The sequence below is a fragment of the Dipodomys spectabilis genome, unplaced genomic scaffold, assembly GCF_019054845.1.
Source record: "Dipodomys spectabilis isolate Male_0828 unplaced genomic scaffold, ASM1905484v1 ptg000147l, whole genome shotgun sequence".
In the NCBI taxonomy this organism is placed as follows: Eukaryota; Metazoa; Chordata; class Mammalia; order Rodentia; family Heteromyidae; genus Dipodomys; species Dipodomys spectabilis.
The window spans coordinates 11649441-11672579 of NW_024870824.1; positions in this window are offsets into that span (position 1 = coordinate 11649441).

The window sequence follows — 23139 nt, forward strand, 5'->3', positions numbered from 1 at the left end:
AAAGGTCAGTGATATTCTAATGAAAACTATAAATCACAAAATAAATCACAATGAAAATTAGAAAGTATTTTGAACTGAATGCCAAGTAAAACATAGTAAATCATCATCTATTTTTTTTTTTTGTCAGTCGTGGGGCCTGAACTCTGGGTCTGGGTGCTGTCCCTCAGCTCTTCAGCTCAAGGGTAAGCACTCTACCACTTGAGCCACAACTCCACTTCCGGCTTATGTGGTGTTGAGGAATCGAACCCAGGGCCTTATGCATGCATGAGAATGAATAAAAAAATCAATCAATCAAAACCTTATGTACACAAAGCATTTAAACCATAGATACACAGAGGTATCTACCCCTGAGCCACCTTCCCAGCCCCTCAACATCTTTTTATTAATGTTTTAACTACTTATATACTAGAGATAGTAGACAAGGAGATATCCTGAAAAGCTTTATGTAAACTTTGACAACTTAGATGAAAAAGACAGTGCTGTCTCTGATTCAATTCCACAAAATTTGTACAAGAAAACAAAAACAATCTATGCATATTTTATTCAAGGAGCTGAATACATAAACAACATAAACCAAAGGAACAACAATAAAAAAGTCCTTTCTACCCCCCAAAAAATGATTCTGATGGGTTTTCACCATTAACTTCCTCCAAATTTTCAAAAATAGGTAATAACAGCTCACTCAAGTTATTTTAGAAACAAATGGCCAGGGGTAGCAATGCCACTCCATTTGTTTTATGAATTCAGCACAATTCAGGTACTAAAACCAAGCAAATAATACAAGAGTAGAAAATGCTCACGATAAAATGCTAGAATTCTTTCATGACATGTTACCAAATCAAATGAAGCCATCCCAAAAAATATGACTATGTGGGCTTTATTTAAGGAGAACAAAGATGCTTGCTTAATTGTAAAAAGTCACTGATGTCATCCACACAATGACATTTAAAACAAAAGATTAAAAATTCACAAGGTCACTCTAGATGCAGAAAAGAAATCATTTGACAAAAACTAATCCTAAATCATACTAAAACATGTAGCACACCAAAGTATATAGAAAATATAAGGACATTGTATCAATATGATAATAGAAAGATATAGAAAAATCTCCAGCTATCATAATAATGATAAATTCCAATGGAAGATAAAGGGTGAACCAATCTAATAGTGATATTTACAAGACACTATGTTGGAAATTAGCTTTATAAATTGGGAATGGGGAGGGAGTTGGGGGAGAGGAAAAGTGGGAGAAAAATGAAGGAGAGGGTAATGATGTTCGACAAGAAATCTACTCATTACATATGCAACTGTAACCCCTCTGTCCATCACCTTGACAATAAAATTAAATTAAAAAATTAGAACGATGCTGCAGTATTAAATCTAATACCTACTAAATGTTGTCTAGAAATTTCAATACATGGAGAAAGATAAATAACAGAAATAAAAGATGTAAATCTTAGAAAAGTTGGAAAAAAACCTTTATTCACAGCTGGCATGATTATGCACAAGTACAAAGTTAATGAAGTCACCAAGTGTAAGACATATATTAAAATTGTGATATTCAATATACTTCATTCAACAATTTGAAAATGAATAATAGAAAACATTTCAATGACATCAACTCATTTTAGTTAAATATAATAAGTGAAGACTATAAAACATGACTGAGAGAAATTAAAATAAATTTAAAGAAAAAGATACTCGTTATGAATCTAAAGGCTTAGTAAGATATGCATTGTTCCCAAATTGATGGACTAAATCAAGCTAATTGCAGTCCCTATCCGAGGAGTAACTTCATGTGGTAGTTAAGCAGTGTATTATAAAATGCATGTAAGACTTCAGAGTAGGAGGAATAAAGTTGGAGTCTTTACAATGTCGGTGTGGGGGGGGAGGGGGGGAAGGATTGGGTGGGGGGGGGGGAGGCTGGGAAGGGAGGTGAAGGGTAAACAAAGGAGGAGGCTGCAATGCTTGGTAAGAAATGTACGCATTATCCTGCCCATGTAATTGTAACCCCTCTGTACAATATGTTCTCAAATAAAATAAAATTAAATTAAAAAAAAAAAACATCTAATTTGAAGAATTATTACAAAGCTACTTCAACTGAGAGAACAAGTTATTGGCATCAAGGAAAGAAAGTAGAATAAAGTAGCAAAGCCAAATGCCTATGTAGTTGATTCAATTTTGAAAATACTACTAATTGTATTTTATCTTAAATCATTATTTTTATTTTTCAAATACAATTTTCTATCACCGTAAGTATATGACTGACTTTTGACCAAATTACCAAGTCAATTCAATAGTAGAAGGTTTTTCTGTTTTGGTTTGCAGATTTCAAGGCTTGAACTCAGTACCTTGAATTTTTGATGGGCTCTGGTGCTCAGCTGGCACTCTACACTCTGAGTCTCACCTCCAGTCCAATCTTTTACTGGTTAATTGGGGATAAGCATCTCACAGATTTTTCTTCCTGGTCTGGCTTTGAAACTTGATTCTCTAGCTCTCAGCCTCCTGAGTAGCTAGGATTATAAGCATGAGCCACCAGCTTTAGGAAATTTACTATAGCTCTTCGCCCCATATTACAGAATAATCTCATGTTCTTCTGTTTCCTCATATTATATTGGATACTAATGAGACGCTTGTATTGTCTTCTAGAACATAAGTTGATGTATAGAGATACTGTTTTGCTGATACCCACTGTCTTACTAGAGTGCTTCACACAATAATGATATTATTAGTAGGCACTCTGAAATAGTTATAAAGAAAATGAATGACTATGAATTGGGGGGGGGGAAGCACAAGATTTGGCAAGCTAGGTTCTATAACTGTGAATTCTGGTCATTTCTTAGGTATCTGCTATATTACTGCAAAGCTCTATCAGAGCAGCCATTTTCACAGACAGAATTTTTGCTTTAGTTTATAAAGCTGCTACCTGGGATTTTCTAAAGTATCCGGCTGCTCCTTCCCCTAGGGGATTATCTTTCTTCACACTGAATGTCAAGCATGAAAAGCCACACAGTTTTGGATGAAAGCAGCCATTTCTCTTGAAGGACTTCCAGGAAATCCAAACTGTTGCAAATTTCTTGTGGATAAAGACTTCTACAGAGATGGGTGTGCATTCCACAGTTGTCTGCATCGAGCCACAGCCGCTCAATCCCTTCACCTGAGTCCTTGCCAAAGACTGGATTCAAGGAGAGAAACTGTGCCAGAAAGACAGAGCTGAGGTCTGGAGATAGACCTGTGTGTGTGTGTGTGTGTGTGTGTGTGTGTGTGAGAGAGAGAGAGAGAGAGAGAGAGAGAGAGAGAGACAGACAGACAGACAGACAGACAGACAGACAGACACTTGAACTGTCCCTTAGCTGTTTTGTTCAACGCTGGCACTACCAGTTGAGCCAACATCTCTGCTTCTGTTCTTGTTTTTTCTGGGGGACAGGGGGGCTGGTAAATTTCAAATAAGGATCTCACAGACCTTTGTGCCCTGGCTGGCTTTGAACCTCAATCCTTAGAGTATAGCCTTCTGAATAGATAGGATTACAGGTGTGAGCCAATGGCACCTAGCTGCTATTGATTTTTTTTTAATGTAATGGTTCCTAAATTTTATTGTCACAGTGATAACCTCTCAGTTTGGAATAAAATATCACATGATTTTAGTTCCACTTTGATTCAGTTGAAGCCAAATATCTAAAAGTTATATTGAGTGGAAAGGGCTGTGTGTGTGTGTGTGTATGTGTGTAAGAAACAGGGAGACCATTATGAGAGAGAGAGAGAGAGACACACACACACACACACACACACACACACAAAAGAGAGAGAGAGAGAGAGAGAGAGAGAGAGAGAGAGAGAGAGAGAGAGAGAGAGAGAGAGAGAGAGAGTGACTATTATTCTATTAATTCCTCATTTACTCCTTTCTCCCTGGACTATTTCTACATAAAATTTCTACATAAAGCAAACATTAGCCAAAGCCCACTGCAGCTACAGCTTCATTCAGAGGCTAGATGTATGGAAGCATGTTTTTCTTTACCATAAAATAACATTGATAAATGCTCCTCTAAGCAGTAATGAAGGTTAAATATCTTTGACCATCAACATTTGTGCTGTGGTTAACTGAGGTAGCACAAGTACTCAGAGTGACAAATTGCATATTCTGGACATTTCCCTCATTTCTCAGGTACTCTCTGCCACCAAAACAGTCATTTCAGGGCTGTACAAGGGTGCGCTGATGGTACTTTGCCAAATCACCTTGTTTAAATCTCCATAAAACATTGCTGCCATCAGCGGCTAGAAACTTAGGGAAGCAATTTAGTGTTGATATAATTTGCAAATAATTTATCACTCCAAGTAGATGGTTTTATTCAACAGCTTCAGGGTGCCTGTTTCTAAAAAAAAAATAGAAAAAGAAAAGAAAGAAACTTTACATCACCTTTGTCTGTCTTATCCGTGGTCCTTTCAGCTTCTTTGATTTCCTTTTTTCCAGATATAATTATTTAAACTTCTCTTATGTTGAAGAACTGTGAACTACACAATGACCTAGCAGGAACAGGGCTTAGAAGATCCATGAATTCCGAATATATAGGTTCCTTCTTGCCCATAAAAGCAGGATAGAGGTATTAGTTTTCAAATTACATTTAAGTAGTTGTACAAAAGACTTGCCATTTAACAAAGCAGTTTCAGAATGCAAGATACCTGAGAAGGTAAAGCTTTGTTAACAGCTGGACTAAGCAAAGAAAACTTTGGGTGGGGGAGGTGGACAGAGCAAGAGAAAAGTCCTTTGAGGCAGAGAGGGTATGGGTCAAGAACTGGGTTGTCAGTAATGCAGAAGTAAGATGTTTCTGTAGATTTTTTTATATAATTTTCACTTAATACCAAGCATGTTAAATTGCAATGCCTATAAAATAAGTTGGTGATTTTTAAATGTCTGCATTTTCACTTCAAATAAGTCTTTATGCTTTTTGTGAATCATATGAAATTCCCAAGGCCAAGATTTGTTCATTCGACAAACACAGTGTAAGTTTAGTCAGGATGTCAAAAAATAGCAAAACAAGGAAGACTGAATGGAATGTTATAAAAAGTCATATTTATAATGTACCATGTGTTTTTTTTGTTTCTTTGTATGTTCCTCCCCCACAGTATAACCCCTGTTTTCACTGTATTTGATGTTGGTGCCCTGCATCTTGTATATACACTTCTCTAGCTTGGGGAGGGGAAGGGACAAAACAAAATTCTTAAATAGGGATACTAGTTGACCTGTTGCAACACTGAGATGTACAAGACACTATGTTGAAAATGAACTTTACAATTTAGTGGGGGGAAGGGGAAAGGAAGGAGGAATTGCAGTTGTGAGGTTGGAGGGAAGGGATGGTAGGGGAAAAACAAAGGAGGAGGTAACAATACTTGATAGGAAATGTACTGTAACCTCTTAGTACAGTATTTTTACAATAAAAAAAAAGTCAACCTACTGGCCTTCTGCAATTTTATTGAAACTTTTAGTGGAGTTTCTGACTAGAAGCTTAGGGCAAGTAATAATTGTTCAAACAATGACATTACCAGTGAAACAGCTGTGAAAATGCAAGGTTTTGGGCAATTAGATTTCAGAAGCAGCCTAAGCTTTAATAAATCATAAATTAGTAGACTTAGATGATTAGAATCTTCTGCTTGTATATTCCCCATGCTTTAATGTGATCCTATGCATATATTTCATAAAAGCATGTTTGTGTCCCAGATAATTACTTAGTTGAACTAAAAATATAAAAATTTAAAAAAAAAAACAGAAACATGCATTTGAGAATGAGTAATTTGGCCTAGAAAAATGATAGCAATTGGAAACAAAAAAAAGTTTAACAACATGTGCCTGACTTACAAGATGAAGAATTTTGATTATTTAACATCTGGCAATATTCTTACTCCTTCCCCTTTCCCTTCCTTCACTATCTTATGTCTTATGTCCAATTTCACATCTGCATTGAACCTTGGGTGACTGATCAAATCTTTGTGCCACAATTGTGTTTGGTGTCAGCACTGAAGGCTTTTGAGCAAAGAATATTGGAGAACTGAAAGAAATTTCTGTTTTTCACATATGTGAGTAAGGCCCAGTGACCAGCCTGTAGCTTTGCTAAATGCAGTACAGGTTGCAAGATCGGATATTATCCCTGCTCTACTGAAAATGACAGATAGCAGCTAGTCACAAGCAATGTGGACAGGCAAAAAGTACTTAAAATAGAGGATGAGATCACAAATCTCTGAGAGAAAACATTGTACTATAATTAAGTCTTCCCGCTCACACATCACTTTAGCCCTGTAAAATGTATCAAGAGATAGAAAGTTCTAATAGGCAATGTCAAAAAGTACTTGAACCTCAAGTGCCAGTGTTGTTTATGCCCTAGGAACAGCCTATTTTCAGTCTATTGAAAGTATATTTGTAACAGATAGGTAGACTGTTTATTGCTGCCATGAATTAACTAAAAGTTGGATTAACTGAAGGCAGGAGAAAAGCATGGCATTTCTTCCTCCACTTTATGTTTATCTTCAGTCTAAGTCATTCTCTCCACAGTCAGTTCGCAATCATCTTGGGTTCCAGGAATGACAGGACTAATGAAGAACATCTTTATGACAAAGGACTGAAACTATCCTTAAGGAACAGCAGTGCTTTGCAGGATGGATCATTCCCAAATGAGGACAACTACCTGGAATGCTTAGGTGCATCCTTGAGTAGGAGAAATATGGGAACCAGATTGCTCCCCTCGAGTGATGACAGGATTAACAACTTCTCCAGAACACAGGAGAAGCAGAACTGAGATGTGGCCAACCAGGCCACACCTGTAACATATTGTTGGCCTCCTACCCCTAATTCTTCTCATATCTAAGCCCAAAGATGGCTGATGATGAACTGAAGTGCCATTTTCCTATCATATCATGCTACAAAATAGATCTTCTTCCTCTGCTCTATTCATTGTAAACATTCCTATCATTTTACCTATGCTTCTTATCTTACCTGAATGCTTCTCTTGTGAGACACAAAGTTCAAGTAAATAACTGTCTGGACTCTCCAGTAATATAGTATATAGTATTATTGGTTAATTATTGTTTGAATTCAGTACAGATACTAAAAGAAATGGATGTGAATTGTTAGAAACATTTTATTTTACCATTTGTTTCCATATGAGTTGTGCCTCTATGGAAATATTTTCCTCTTGTATTCCCTCAAATAATCTTAATTAAGAATTTTTCCGTGTTGATTTTTTAAAATAAAGTTACTTTATAGAACACAATAGTTTATATTGTAATACCACAAACAGATACATATATATGTATCTTATATGTGTATATATGCCTATATGTGTTTGTGCTTATAGACACATATACATGCTTATATATATATATATATTTATATATATATATATATATATATATGAGTGTGACGTATGCATGTGTGTGTATGTGTATGTGCATAGGAGGAATTTAAAATAGAAAAAAGACAAAACACTGAAGATTCAATATATCTTGATGCTCAAATTTTATGCAACTCTTCACAGATGAGTCAAAGCAAATGTGTGAGCAAATGCAGAAGCATAGGTTTAAATTAGGCCATTTATACTTTGTCAATATTAAATGTATGTTTATGTTTTTGATATATTTTGAATATGTTTCTCATTTCTTTATACAAAGAATAGATAAATTTGTTGAGAATTTGTAAAAAAAAAAAAACAAAACAAAAAACCAAGCAACATACCTTGCTTTCTTTATTAACTGTCTGATTTTGTTCTGTAATCAAATATATGCACAGGAAAGAGGAGGAAAGGGTGTGAAGACTAAATCTACCTGGAGCAGCTGTACTCAGAGAGGGAGAAGTGAAGGTCTACCAGGAAAATAAAACACATGAACAATTGGGTCCTAAACATTCTTTATTCCTGAGCTACTCTAGGATAGAATCGTTTGGATTGATTAGATAGGATAGAGACTTTGAATTAACTCCAAAGTATAGGGTAAAGGAAGAAATTTCACTATAATAATGCAAGCTGTGGTTGTTTATGGCTATATCAACAAAATATATTACTATTTATTGAATACTTTGTGTTTAACATTGTATTTGCATTAAATTTGAGCATAGCAATACCTTAAGTAGAAGAAGAAACTGAGGAACAAGAAGATTAATAGGAAAAAACTCTCCTTAAGACACAGTATTAGAAACAGGGCTACTTTTAGAATTATCATTTGTGTAAGGCTGGTGCACTTGAGCTTTACATTACCCCTCACTAGGCACTTTAATAAACAGGACTGAGTGCAAAGCAAAGTCAATTTGGGAGTATTGATCTCATTATCACTTTGGGTCATTGTATGAAGTATCACGGGAACCTGGGAAGAAGGCAATTGAGAAAACGTATAAAATGGGTTAACAAAATATTTTCTTGTGTGTCTGAGAATGCATGAACAGCTAGAAGAAAACATTACCCTACTTCAAAATAACTCGCTCATTAAATATGGAGTAATAACTGTAATGTTGTTTAAGGAAAAACGCATCGAGAGGAGTTGAGAGCAGAACTTCGGGTCTTTAATTGCTCTGAGACACAATCAGGGCTCTGTGCTGTCTGGTCATTTTTATTTTTTGCTGAGTGGTCAGTGAGAAAAGATTTTAGTTCAATAGTAAATGAATTTAGCATTGATTCTTTGTACATTTAAATCCATGATAAAGCACACAAACAGAGAAGCTGCTCCCCAGTACAGAAATTAATATGAATTATAAAACAATGAGATAAGAACTAAACGAGCAAATCCCTCATTTAGGATAAAACATATTAGATGTTAGGCTATAGACTTTAATGACCAGAAACGCGTTTTGTGATCAGATCATTTCTGCCTCAGTATGAACAGCTCTTAAGATGTTTCAGAACAAACTTCCCTAAGCCTTAGTTTGCTCATATCAAAATGGAGAGAATCATAGTATCTACTCGTGAGATGTGAGGGAGAATCATGGGGATCCTGCTTATATACAGTGTCTGGCTGGCTCCAGGTATATTCTGATCACTTTACTGAATTTCCTCACTGTTGTCTGGACTGGAACAAATTCCAGGTAGGAAGGTGTCGACACCTTTGTACAATTCAAATTTTAACACTGTTTCATGGAGGTTTAAATTAATCCTTGTATCACTCAACAAGTTTACTAATTAAAAGACTTTTAAGTATTCCAAAAAAGATGCAGAGACTATCTTTATGTTAGCCTTTTTTCCTATTGCAAGAGAAATCCCTTAAAAAAACAGAAATATACGTTTATATCATTTTCAGCTGCTTCCCTTAAATATCATCCCATATATTGTTGTAAGCCTTTTCTTAATTTCCAGAATTCTGAAGAGCTGAATATTTTTGTTTTGGTTAGTCATGGGCCTTGAGTTCAGGGCCAGGACACTGTTCCTGAGCTTCTTTCACTCAAGTTAGCACTCTACCACTTGAGCCACAGCACCACTTCTGGCTTTTTCTGTTTATGTGATACTGAGGAATTGAACCCAGGACTTCATGCATACTAGGCAAATACTCTATCTCTAAGCCACATTTTCAGCCCTGAGGAGTTGATTTTTGTTTTATTCTCATTTTTTTATAGAGGAGCAGATTTTTAAGAAGTCTTAATCATTCTTGATGGTGTTACTATTCCAAATCTGCTTTTTAAAAATTAATTTATTGTCATTATAAAGATGAAAGGGATTACAAATACATGAGTCAGGTAATGAGTGCATTTCCTTGTGTATAGTCTTCTATTCTTTCTCTCCCAGTCCCTCCCTCCTGTTTCCCACCATCACTTGTGTAGTTTACTGTCATCAGTGACCAGTAGGTTCCACTCCTGAGTTGTCACCTTTTTCTCCTTGATATACCCTCCCTTCTGAAGATTTACACATGAATACACCATACACACATATAATGGTATATTAGCTTTTAAATAATAGAATTAAATAAATAGAATCTCCAATGACCCCCTTTACTCACAAGTTTTATCTGCCAATACGTACAGAAGAAATACTTAATAAGCTCCACCAATTGTATTATTTTTTCTTGTATTTGGTATACATTCACTTAAAGTGTATGCCACAAGTTCATCAATTGAGTCTTCAGGACTTGTAGATTTCTCTCATAAAACTATTTACCACAGTAACAATGATTTTACTTGTCAAAGACTGGCACTACTATAAAGTTTTAATGTGTCAGGGTGAATGATTTGACATTATTTTATGGTTCAATAGTCACACTTAAATCAAAGAAGCTCATTAATATGCTGCTAAAAATGTCAGGGCAGTCATATACCAGATGTTCCTAAGTTTTGTTCCCCTTGAGACAGACAAGAGACACTCTTTCATCTGATAAGATCTATTGAGCATCTTCTACAGAAGAGGGATTTTTCCAGACATTGGAATGATCGAGTTGAACCAGGTGATCAGTCTCTTAGACTTGAATTCTGATGGGCATAGGAAGTATAATTAATGTTTCAAATAAGGAAAACAAAATGGGAAAGCTACTAGAGAGCGATTATGAAGGGGTAGGTGTCTCCTTTAGACTGGAGAAGAAAGAAAGGAAAGGAAAAGAACTCTTCTGTTTTGTAGCTGGTTGATATTTTTTGGAAGCAATCACAAATTCTCTTAAAAGTTAGAAAGAAGTCTACACAAACAAACATCAAAATGAGCCTCAGTTTGTAAGTGCAGAAAGTTTCCAAGTAGCTGGATGTGTTATACAGGAGGGCATTAATCAATATCAAAACTATGAAATTCCCTATTCTTTTCCTAGCTATTCCCAACTCTTTAGTTATTCTTGTCCCTTATGACTCAGAGACAGCAACTGCTTTCTTTGGAAAATAGTCTTTATTTCCCAAATGGGATGTTCAACCCCTCCTGTGTCTTCTCCCAGCACATTCCATATACCGCTCTTACAATGCTGTACTGAAGGGGACCATTCATCACTCAGAAACCAATAAACCCCTTTGCAAAGAAAAGCCTAGTCTTATCTGAATTTGTACAGGTAGTACCTGACACCATTACAAATCACGCTAGATGTCCATGGTGGGTGCTTTACCAAACATACACGTAAATTTCATTATTACGTGTCCAAAATCATTTAAGCCTTTTTATTCTCACCATGTCTCTATGTTTTCTCATTTACCTTTGACTGATTTAAAATGACCACATCAACCCTCAGAAATGATATTGCATTGTTTAGCAAGTTTTTTAAATTTAATTTTGTTGTAAATGTGATGCACAGAGGGGTTACAGTTCCATACCTAATGAGTACATTTCTTGTTGAACATTGTACCCACTCCCTCATTTTTCCCATTTCCCTCCCCCTGAGACCCCACCCCCCCAACTTGTAAAGTTCATTTTCAACCATAGTGTCTTGTGAGTATCGCTGTTGTATTGGTTCGTCTTTTGTCCTTTGTCTCACCATTTTGTTATTCCCCTTCCCTTCCCCAAATCAGATAAACGTGTATATAAGACACAGGGTATTAGACGATTTCTTTGTTGCATTGTATGCCCCTCCTCCACGGTATAACCCCTGCTCTCACTGTATTTGACATTGACATAATTTGTGGAAAGGAAGGGCAAAAACAAATTGTTTAAATAGGGATTCAAGTGGACCCACTGCAACAATGAGATGTACAAGTCGTTATGTTGCAGAATGAACTTTACAACTTTGGTGGGGAGGTAGGGGAGGTGGGAGGGAGGGGTTGGGGAGGGCGGAGGGGGGTGGGAGATGGGAAGAGAGGGGAAGGGGAAACAAAGGAGGAGGCAACAATGCTTGATAAGAAATGTACTCATTATCTTGCCCATGTAATTGTAACTCCTCTGTACGTTATTTTCACAATAAAAAAAAGAAAAAAAAAAGAAACGATACAGAAAAAATAAAATAAAATAAAAAACAGTGACAATAGGGGATTAAACAAAGGGAACAAATGAAAGAAAAGTATCAGAATCACAATAGTTATGAAGATTATTTAAGCATTAAGTACACCACAGGAGTATAGTTGATACACATTACATAAAAGTGATTCACAATTACTAAATAGAAAGCTCAGATTGTGGTGTTATCCTATCTCTAATCAAGCTAGATATCAGTTCCTTCTATAACACATCTCATTTCTCACCTCATAATCAAAGTATCTATACCTCTGGGCTTTCGCCACATTTGAATTTCCCACTTAATCTACATCTTTTTCTTATGAGTGAAATGTGAGATGAATGAGTGAAACAGTGAGAAGAGCTAGTACAGGGAGCTGGTGGAATAATAATAATAACAATCAGGGAAAACATAGTTTAATATCTGGAGAGTTGTATCTTGCCAATATTTTGAGTCAATTAGTATCAATCCTAAAATGGAAATGCTAAGTGAAATCTTCTAATACATTCAGCTGAGTAGGCTTCAAAAATCTTTTACATCAAAGTTATTCATGAAGTCCTAGAATTTTGAACATTTTTGCTCAAAGCTCCAGTGCTGAGAAATTCATGTGCAGATCCAAGGCAAAAGAATCTCTTTGAGGACATTTGAGGTGAGCTCTGAAGTTTTTATAAAGATATTCTCATCGTGATTTATAAATTATTAAATATATTTTTTTCACAATAGAGATGTGCTACTGATATCTTATTAGAACAGATAGAGAGGAGCAGATTTAGGTCTGTGCATACTTTGAGTACTCAGTAACTGGCCTTCAATGAAGTAAAAGCTGCACCCAGATGTTTGGAGTTATGTGTATACAGCTTATATAAAATAACTGGCCCAGGATGACCCATGAGACTGCTTTTCCCAAATGATAGCCCTTTTCAGAAAACATGATTGATTATTTTATGTCTTTGCCCAGTTCATTTAAATCTGTCCATAATCACACTCTTCTTTATGATAAGAGGAATGAACTAGCATAAGTCAAGTTAAGAACATTCAGGGTAACATACTTTAATTCCCATTGTTAATCAAATGCTAATTCCACTAGTCTTAGCTTCTGTGTACAATTAGCTTGAATCCCTATCAATTAACATTATTTAAAGATTTATATCTTGCACTAATTTATGTAACTAACCTGTGTCTGGTCCTTTATAAGTGTTCAATAAATGAGAGTCAATAATTTTTAAAATCTTTATTTTTATCAACCAGAATATTATTCAAATATTTTTACCTGGTTACTCAAAACTTTTGATGATTCCTAAATCTTAAATGTTAAAGTACATACTGCGTATTATGGTATTGACAGCCATCTTGTATTGACCACCATTTTGAGTTGAAGGCAACTGTTTATGGTACCAACTATCAAATCCAGCTCAAGGATTTATTATCAATCTGGCTTACTGATTTTCTCTATATTGTTTTCTTCCTTGGCTTCTAATAAGGACTTAAGTAAATAGGAAGCTCTTACTATATTTAGCAGCTTAATTATCAGCATAAATCTGACAGGTGGTAAATGTTCAAATGTTTTATTTTTAATTTTAGTAATCATTTGGTATAAAATACTAATATATATTAATTTATCAAATCTAAAAAGCATACCCTCCTCTAACAGTTACATTATTTACTTCGATTAGCAGATTATTTAGTGTCAAGAAGACAGATGTCTAATGGCCAAAGATATTGAATAGCTACGGCTTAGCTAATAATATTCGTTCCTTAAGTTTTATATTAGATTTATGCTAGATTCATGGACAAAAATAATTCCCTGGAGGAGAGTGATATTCTTCTTTAGTAATGATGTCGAGGGAGCACTTGAGAGAAATTGCCCTAGCAGGAGAATCCTATGGATTTCCTCAGCATTCTGGATGAAATCAATATTTACAGATGGTGATAAAAACTACCCCAGGGTCTACCTCTCCTTTCCTCTTCTCTTTATTCTCATATCCTACATTTTAATACATTACTTCCTTGACCTACTTCTAATGGCACACTAGAGTTGAATATTATTCCACAGTGAGTGAAATCTTCTGTCAAGAGATGACCAATAATCATAATAAAAGTTCTAAACTACTTGTTTCATAATTTCTACCCTCAATTGCTTGTCTCTTTCAATTTCCTCTCACTATTTATCAAAGACTATCCTATGTGCACTACTGTCTTTGTCTCCATGGGCATGAATCTTTTTATTAATGGGAGTTATAACTTCTTAAGCATCTACCAGTTTATTGTGACTATAGGGAAGATTATCCAAGAGACAGTGTTAAAGCTTCTCAAGGAATAGGCTGAACTTGTTTCCACTTTAAAACAATGGTTATTTAAACAAAAACACAAATTTTTAATATGATTATTACTCTGAGAACTCACATATTGGCTATAATGGCTTAAAACCCTAATAAACAAAGCCACAAATGCTTCCTAATAGATATTATGAACCATGAGCCTTCTCCCTCTCTGGAATGTAAATTCTAAGACTTGCTCTACAAAACACTCTGTGGACCTGCTAATATAACTGGCCCCTGGATATTAGAAGGTAACTAATAGATCTACTCAGATTTTGTTAAAATAATTTAAATGTATCATCAACTGATTTTTTTCCCAAAGGATCCACTGTGTATTTCTTTAGCTTCTTATTACTATAAAAAATAGAATGGCAGGGCTGGGAAGGTAGCTCAGTAGTAGGGCACTTGCCTTGCATGCCTGAGGCCCTGGGTTCGATTCCTCAGCACCACATAAGCAAAAAAAGAAAAAAGCCGGAAGTGGCGCTGTGGCTCAAGTGGTAGAGTGCTAGCCTTGAGCTGAAGAGCTGAGGGACAACGCCCAGGCCCAGAGTTCAGGCCCCACGACCGGACCCCCCCCCCAAAAAAAAAAAAATAGAATGGCAGAAGTAAGAAGAAAAAGGAAAAGAAATGCTAGTAAAAAAGGAGAGAGAAAGAGAAAGAGAGAACTTATCATAGAATTACAATTTAAATAGGAAAGATAAAAATCATCAATGGGAACTCAAACTTGCAGGTTTACAGATAGCAGAATAAGTATGTAGTTTCAAATTATCTTCTACAAATTGCTTTCCAATTTCAAAGGGGGGAAATGGTAAACACTGTGAAGAACTGATTGTTGCCACCTTGATGCAGCGATCAGAGCAAACACATGATATCACCAATACAGAGAGAAAGAGACACCGTGCCTCCTGTCATGGGCACTAAGAGAGACAGATGTTATATCTAATTGTGGCTTTCAGATGCTTCAGATGAGGTTCTTAATTTTGATCTTATTGTGAGAAAACATTAGATACATTCAGACTGAGAGATATTCTACAAAAAAATGTTGTCTTCTTTTTTTACTTTTTATTTATTTATTTTTATTGTGAAAATACCGTACAGAGGGGTTACAATTACATGGACAAGGTGATGAGTACATTTCTTATCAAGCATTGTTGCCTCCTCCTTTGTTTCCCTTTCTCATCCCTTCCCATCTCCCACCTCCCATACCTCTAACTCCCCCTCGTCCCCCCCACATAACAACTTGTACATCTCATTATTGCAATGGGTCCACCTGTATCCCTATTTAAACGACTTGTTTTTCCCCTTCCCCTCCACAAATTATACCAACATCAAATACAGTGAAAGCAGGGGTTATACCATGGGGGAGGACATACAAAGCAACAAAGAAATCATCTTATAAATATGTTAAAGCAATTGCAAGAAAGAAAAAACATTTGCATTCTTATCTTGGGGTTCATTTCACTTAACATCAACTTATCTGACCTTTTCTGCTTGTCTCAGACATATATTCGTTATTGCAAATAAGGGAATACTGGTCTTAGGGTTAGGGCTTCAACTCAGGGCCTGGGTGCTGTTGCTGAGCTTTTATGCTCAAGGTTATTACTCTACCACTTGAGCCACAGCACCACTTTTGAGGCCTCTTCTGCTTCTCCTTCGTTTTTTGGTCTTTAATTGGAGATATGAGTTCCATGGACTTTCTTGTCCAGGGCAGGCTTTGAACTATAGTTCTCAGACCTCAGCCTCCTGAGCGGCCACTGTCACTAGGCCAAAAGCCTGTACCTTTTAAAGAGATGAAGACAAACAAAGAGAAAAGCTGAAATAAGGTTGTGAAAACAAAGTTACATTTTAAGTGCTGGTGGCTCACATTTTTAACCCTTAGTAAAAAGAAGTTGAGATTTGGAGGACTGAGGTTTGAGGCTTATCTGGAGAGAAAAATTCATGAAGGGACTCTAATTGCAAAATAAGCAGTAAAAAGCTGGCCAAGAGATGTGGCCCAGAGGTGGAAGTCATAGAGCACCATCCAAGCAAGTGTGAGGCTCTGAATTCAAACACTGGTGCCAGCAATTACAACAGAAAACAAAGAGAAACTTAAAGAAACTTTATAACATCCTCTAACTATTTATTATTTGGTCCAAGTCCATAAATTCTGGACTAAGGAATTAGAAGAAGTCAAGATGTATTTTACTTGAGCTCTGAGAATGAGCATGATTAACCCTTTGCCTTTTATTTACGTCAACCAAAAACATCTCATTTGGAGTTTTGAATCCATTTGAGTTGTGGTTGTGGCACATGCAACCAAAAGATCTGGGTTGAAACAAGCATCCTCTTTCTGATGAAGACTACATATTTCTGGCTGTTATTTTTCAGTTAATGACTCCAGGACTTCAACTGGGAACTTCACAGAAGTAATCAAGAAAAGGTGAAGTCAGGCGCCTATGGCTCACGCCTGTAATCCTAGCTACTCAGGAGGCTGAGATATAAGCGTCACGGTTCAAAGCCAGTCCCTGCGCAGGAACATCCATGAGACTCTTATTTCCAATAAACCACTCAGAAAACCGGAAGTGGCGCTGTGGTTCAAATGACAGCGCATTTGCTTTGATCTGAAAAGCTGAGGGACAGCGCCCAGGCCCAGAGTTCAAGCCCCACGACAGAAAAAAGAAAGAAAATGGTGAAACACAACCAAGACTTTATACACCACCTAGATATATAAACATACAGATGGGTGTTGGAATGTTCAAACTGAAAACAATCATTTATCCACTTCATTTCTGGTATGGATCTTCTTGAAGTTGGTGAAGTCTTTCAGAAGTCTTTTCAGCTCATGTCTAACATAACTAACTAGGTATAGACATGTCCATTTAATCTGGTGCATGTATTTTTGCAAGTTTCATTATATATTCTGCTCCTCTCAGAAGAAATATTGATGAAATGTGTCCAGTGTAATTAAAAGTGGATTCATAATGAAAATGCCAATTCAATGAACATAACTAATAGCACTGTGAGTTCATATAATTACTTTTTAAATGGGTTAAAGATCTGATAGAAAAAAAAGAGTTCTTTCTCCCATTACACTATTACATAAATTTACATTTGCAGAAAATTCACAAGGCAGTTCTAAAGAGGGGAAAGTTAGAGTGAGATTTTTTAAAAATGCCAAAGTGATTTAGAAATATGGTTTTGGGCTTTTCAGAACTAGGTCATTTGCTAGCTTTTTAATCACTGTAGAAAATACCTGAGACAATCAACTTGTAAAAAGAAATTGTGTTTTGGCTCATAGTTGAGAGGTTTTGGTTCATAACCTAATAGCCTTATTGCTTTCAGCCTATGGCTGCCCATCTTGACAGACCTCAGGGGAGAGCAGAAACATTTACTTCATGACTGGGATTCAAAAGACAGAGGTAAAGGGGCACTTCTAGAGCACACTTCCAGTCACTATAGCTCCTCCCCTAGGCTCTACCCCTTAGAAGATCCACTCTCTTTCAATAATATTGTTGTGGGAAGCTATCCATTACCATTCTAGATCCAAACACCAACAGGTTACAATACTTGGTCCTTCCCATGTATTTCAGAAAGTGTGTGTCGTGAATGTAAAGTGTGTCTGTAGCCAGTATCAAGGATGTAATAGTAAACATATCACAGACAGTTTGATATAAAAAAAAAGGTTAGGGAAGGGAAATCTCTTGTAATGAAATTGTCTATATGTGAAATGAAAATCAGACATATGAAAAGCAAACATCAACACATTTTGGAAAGAATTTAGAGGAAAAATAAAACCTTCCCTATTCCAGTGAATATAGAATTCCTCAGAAAACGAAGAAGAGAACTTCCATATGATCATCCACACCTGTTCTGGGTATATACCCATAAGGATACAAGTCAGATTACTATAGAGATACCTCCATGCATAGTTATCATAGCATTTTTTGCAATAGTCAGAGCACAGACTTAGTCTAGGTGCCCATCAGTGACTGGATAGATGAAATAGCATCAAGACATGGCAAAATTTTATGAGCTATAAGAAAGAATGAAATTATGTTGTTCACAGGAAAATGGATATAGCCTGAGATCATCAGATTAAGTGCAAAATGGGCTAAGTCAATCCCACTAAGAAATGTAGGGGAAAGAGTTCCGGGAAGATGGCGGAGGAGAGGCTGGAATCTGAACAAGCTCTTGCATAGAAAACAGTTTCAGAGTTCCAGTGAACAGTCCCAAGCCAGAGAATCACACCAAGTGTGCCATCACAGGACAGAGAGTTAGTCAAGAGAGGGGAAGCCAAGCAGACACATCTGAGTGCCTGCCAGCAGCTGCTGCTGCGGCGGCAGGGTCGCAGCAGCGACCACCGCCGCGGGGGCACACCTGAGACACAGTCCGGGACGAAGGAGCCAGACGCAGCAGACGAGCGGATTCTACTCAACACCAGCAAGAACCGACAAGGAGCGGACAACTTCATCCTGCACTTTGCAGACCAGAGACGACCCGGGATCCAAGACTCGGCGTGAGTAGAAGCCCGACTTCCTCACTCCTTCTCAGGGAGCAGAGGAGGGAAGGCCACCCCTCCCCTCCCCAGCACCGGTGATCTCCATCTTGGATACCGACAAAGCTCGGAGGAGCGGCTAGCTCCAGCTCAGGCCTTGGAATAAAACTAGTCATTTAGCAGGTCACAAGAACTTAACGGTGAAGTGACCTCACAGACTCAGTTCCATCCAGGGAAAAGTCACCCAGCTCAGGCGCCAGCCATTGGACTGGCTCTCCTCACTGGGTAATCAGAGCCAGAGGCTGCCCCTCCCTCTAGCAGCCACCACAATCAATTGAAAAACAGAAACCCTGAGAATGGCTCCAGGCTGGGTGCTGTGAGTTTTTTTCACAAAATAGCCCCAGGGAAAAGCTACTGTTCCTTGAAAGGCCTCAACTCTACCCAGAACATAGCCTCATCACTGCATCCCCCTCTTTTGTGATTCTCAAAGCAGATCACCCTCCCAGTAAACTAACCTGGGAGGGGGATCTCAAAATCTTGGGTAAAGCAGAGCATTTTTCTGCCTGTTCCAACAAAATGACTTAAGAAACCAATCAAGCCACAGGACCTCAAGCTGACCAGAGACTCCAACCAGACTCTGGTTACAGACAAAAGGGAGATACAGGACTCTTCCCACCCCTCCCAAAAAAAAAAAAAAAAATCAAAGAATTTTTTTTTCTTCTTCTTATTTTCTTTTTTTTCTCTTTTTTGTTTTGTTTTTTTTTTTCGTTTTTGTTACCTTATATATATAAAAAAAATTTTTTTTGCTTTTCTAAAACTTTTATTAATCTTTAATTTTTGCCTCTTCTGAAAAAATAATTGTTTTCCATTACTTTTTTTTTTCTCCTCTTATAATTTTTATTTTAGGAATACGTGAATGTGTGTTTTCCTTTCTTTTCTTGTCTTCTTTCTCTTTTTCTTTCATTCTTAATTATCTTTTTGTTTTTTGTCTAGCTCTACTGAACTTCTGATCTTTTCTTCTCACTTTCCTATCCTTTCCATCTTTTCCTCTTTGTTCTTCTTTATGTGACTTAACTCTTGTCCGGCACATCCTCAGATAAACCCGTAGTTAACCAGTAGACCCTATCCCCCATTGTGTACACACTTAATCCACAAACTTATTACTCAATTCAAAACCTCTGAGACTTAAATTCATTAATAGCAGTACTACCTCTTTATACCTATATAATATTTTAAGCATTTTTTTAAAGTTTTTCTCATCTCCTCTATGTCCCTCCCTTTCTCTCAACATATTCATATTCCTCTATAAATAGATGGTCTTTTAATCTCTAAAATAACATTAATTTTTACATTTCTATTTTTTTTCTGGTCTCTTTTAATTCCCCTTTCCCTTTCTTCTTTTTCTCTCTCTACTTGCATCCTACCCAACCTATTTCCTGCATTGTGATTAGGACATAGTTAACTCTCCCTGTGCCTCCCCACACCAATCTATTCCTATTTTTTACCCACATCTCTCCCTAACCCTAATAATTTCTGGTTTACCAAATTCTTCTCTGCGGTTCGAAGCCCTTTAACATATAGTTGTTTGATGTCGAATAGATGTATCTGTTGAACTAGATTGTATCTGTAGACTATTGACTGTACAAATGCAAACTTTGGTTGATGGTTGCCTTAAGATAGTGTTCTAGCACAAAACTGGTGCTATCTTCATCTCAAATGGGCAGAGTAAGCCGGAAAAACACAAGAAAAATGGCAAATTCGGGTATCTCAATTCCCAATCTTGATAATCAGGGGTTAGAAGAGATAATGAATAATCCAGAGGAGAGTTCCCAAACAGCTCTACAAACACTGCTGGCAAACATGATAAATGAAAAGTTTGACAACGTACAAAGGACTCTGTATGAGCATGATAGGGAGAGAGAGGAGGCATCCCAGAAGTTTATACAGGAATATCATAAGCGTGAGGAAGCTACTCAAAAACTGATACAGGATTTGCGTGAACAACTTGAGAATACTCAAAGAGAAAGGGAAGAATGGCGTGAGCAGGCTGAGAACACTCAAAGAGATCTGGAGGAATCCCACGAACGGGAGGAAGCTAATCAAAGAGTAATAAAGGAATTGAGAGACCAGGTAGAGAACACACAAAGATCACTAAAGGCATTCATGGAATCCATTAACAAAGAGCTGAAGGAAGTCAGGGAGACCACAAAGGGAATGCTGAATGGAACCTAACAGAAGGAATGGGAGCCCAAAGAAACCATAACCAATCAACTAAGCGATTTGAGGACAAACACTGAACACCAAATTAAGGAAGTAAAGAAATTCATACAAGACCTAAAACAGAGCTTCAACAAAGAACTTGAAGCCATCAAAGCTGACCAACTAGAAGGAAAAGAGATAAAAAACAAAGTAGAGAGTCTTGACAGCAGGTTAGACCATGCAGAAGATCGAATCTCAGGGATTGAAGACAGCCTAGATATTATAGAGAAAGAACATACAACCATCCAAGACAAGTCCAAGAAATAAGATAGATCTATCCAACACCTGGAAGACACCATCAGAAGGCCTAATCTAAGGATAATGGGTGTAGAGGAGCACCTAGAAACAGAAGTTAATGGTCTAGGAAATTTGTTTAACAGGATCCTAGCAGAGAACTTCCCAAACATGCAAAAAGATAGGCCTGTCCAGATACAAGAAGCCTTTAGAACCCCAAATAGACCAGACCAGAATAGGACATCCTACCGCCACATTATAATCCACACAGGATCAACTCAGAACAAGGAAAAGATCCTTAAAGCTGTCAGAGAGAAAAGGGTAATCACTTATAAAGGGAAACCAATTAGAATCACCTCAGATTTCTCAGCAGAGACAATCAAAGCAAGAAGAGCCTGGAATGATGTATGCCATGCCCTAAAAACAAACAACTAGCAACCAAGAATACTGTACCCAGCTAAACTCTCCTTCATAACTGAAGGCCAAATAAAAACCTTCCATAGCAAAGAAAAATTGAAACAATACATCTCCACCAAACCAGCACTACAAAAGATTCTTAAAGATGTCCTACACATAGAAAACCAACAAGACCGCAATAAAGGCCAAGAAACTGCACCCAAACTGAGAATCCAAGAACCATAAGAAGAACCCAGTTTTCGCAGCCCCCAAGAAGGTAGATAACATGGAAGGAACTCCCAAATACTTCTCAGTCCTATCTCTTAATGTTAACAGTCTGAACTCTCCAATTAAGCGACATAGACTGTCTAGTTGGATTAAAAAACAAGACCCTTCTATCTGCTGCCTGCAGGAGTCACATCTTGCCGTAAAAACAAACACATTTTCAATGTTAAAGGCTGGAACAAAATCTACCAAGCAAATGGACCGCATAAACAGGCGAGAGTTGCAATCCTAATATCAGATAAAATAGACTTCAAATTAAAATTTGTGAGAAGAGATAAAGAAGGTCGCTACATACTAATTAAAGGATCTCTCTTTCAGGAGGATATTACAATTCTAAATATCTATTCGCCAAACAATGGAGCACCCAAATTTATCAAAGAAACACTACTTTCCCTCAAATCCCATATAGATCCAAAGACATTAATTGTTGGGGATTTTAACACACCACTCTCCCCACTAGATAGATCAACTCAGCAAAAACTCAACAGAGAAACCGCAGATCTAAACAGCTGCATAGATCAACTAGACTTAACAGACATTTACCAAACATTTCACCCAGCAGCATCAGAATACACGTTTTTCTCAGCAGCACATGGAACGTTTTCTAAAATAGACCACATTTTAGGTCACAAAGCAAACTTGTCTAAATTCAGAAACATTGAAGTTATACCTTGCATTCTCTCTGACCACAAGGGAATAAAATTAGAACTCAACACCAAAAGCCACCAAAGAAAGTCCGGTATCACATGGAGGCTGAACAACACACTGCTGAATCATGAGTGGGTCATGGAAGAGATTAGAAAGGAAATTCAAATGTTCATGCTATTCAACAAAAATGAACACACAAAATACCAGCTCCTCTGGGACACAGCAAAGGCAGTACTCAGAGGCAAGTTTATAGCTCTGAGCTCCTACATCAACAAATTGGAGAGATCTGAAACTAACAATTTAATGACACATCTAAACCTCCTTGAAAAAGAGCAGCAAGATAAACCCCAAGCCAGTAGACGGAAAGAAATATTCAAAATTAAATCAGAATTAAATGAATTAGAATTCAAAAAAACTATAGAAAGAATCAACAAAACAAAGAGTTGGTTCTTCGAAAAACTTAACAAAATTGACAGACCCTTAGCAAATCTTATCAGAAAAAGAAGAGAACACACCCAAATTAATAAACTCAGAGATGAGAATGGAAACATCACCACGGAAACAAGAAAGATTCAGAACATTATAAGGGAATACTTCTCAAAACTTTATGCTAATAAGTTTGAGAACTTGACAGAAATGGACCTCTTCCTAGCAAATATTGACATG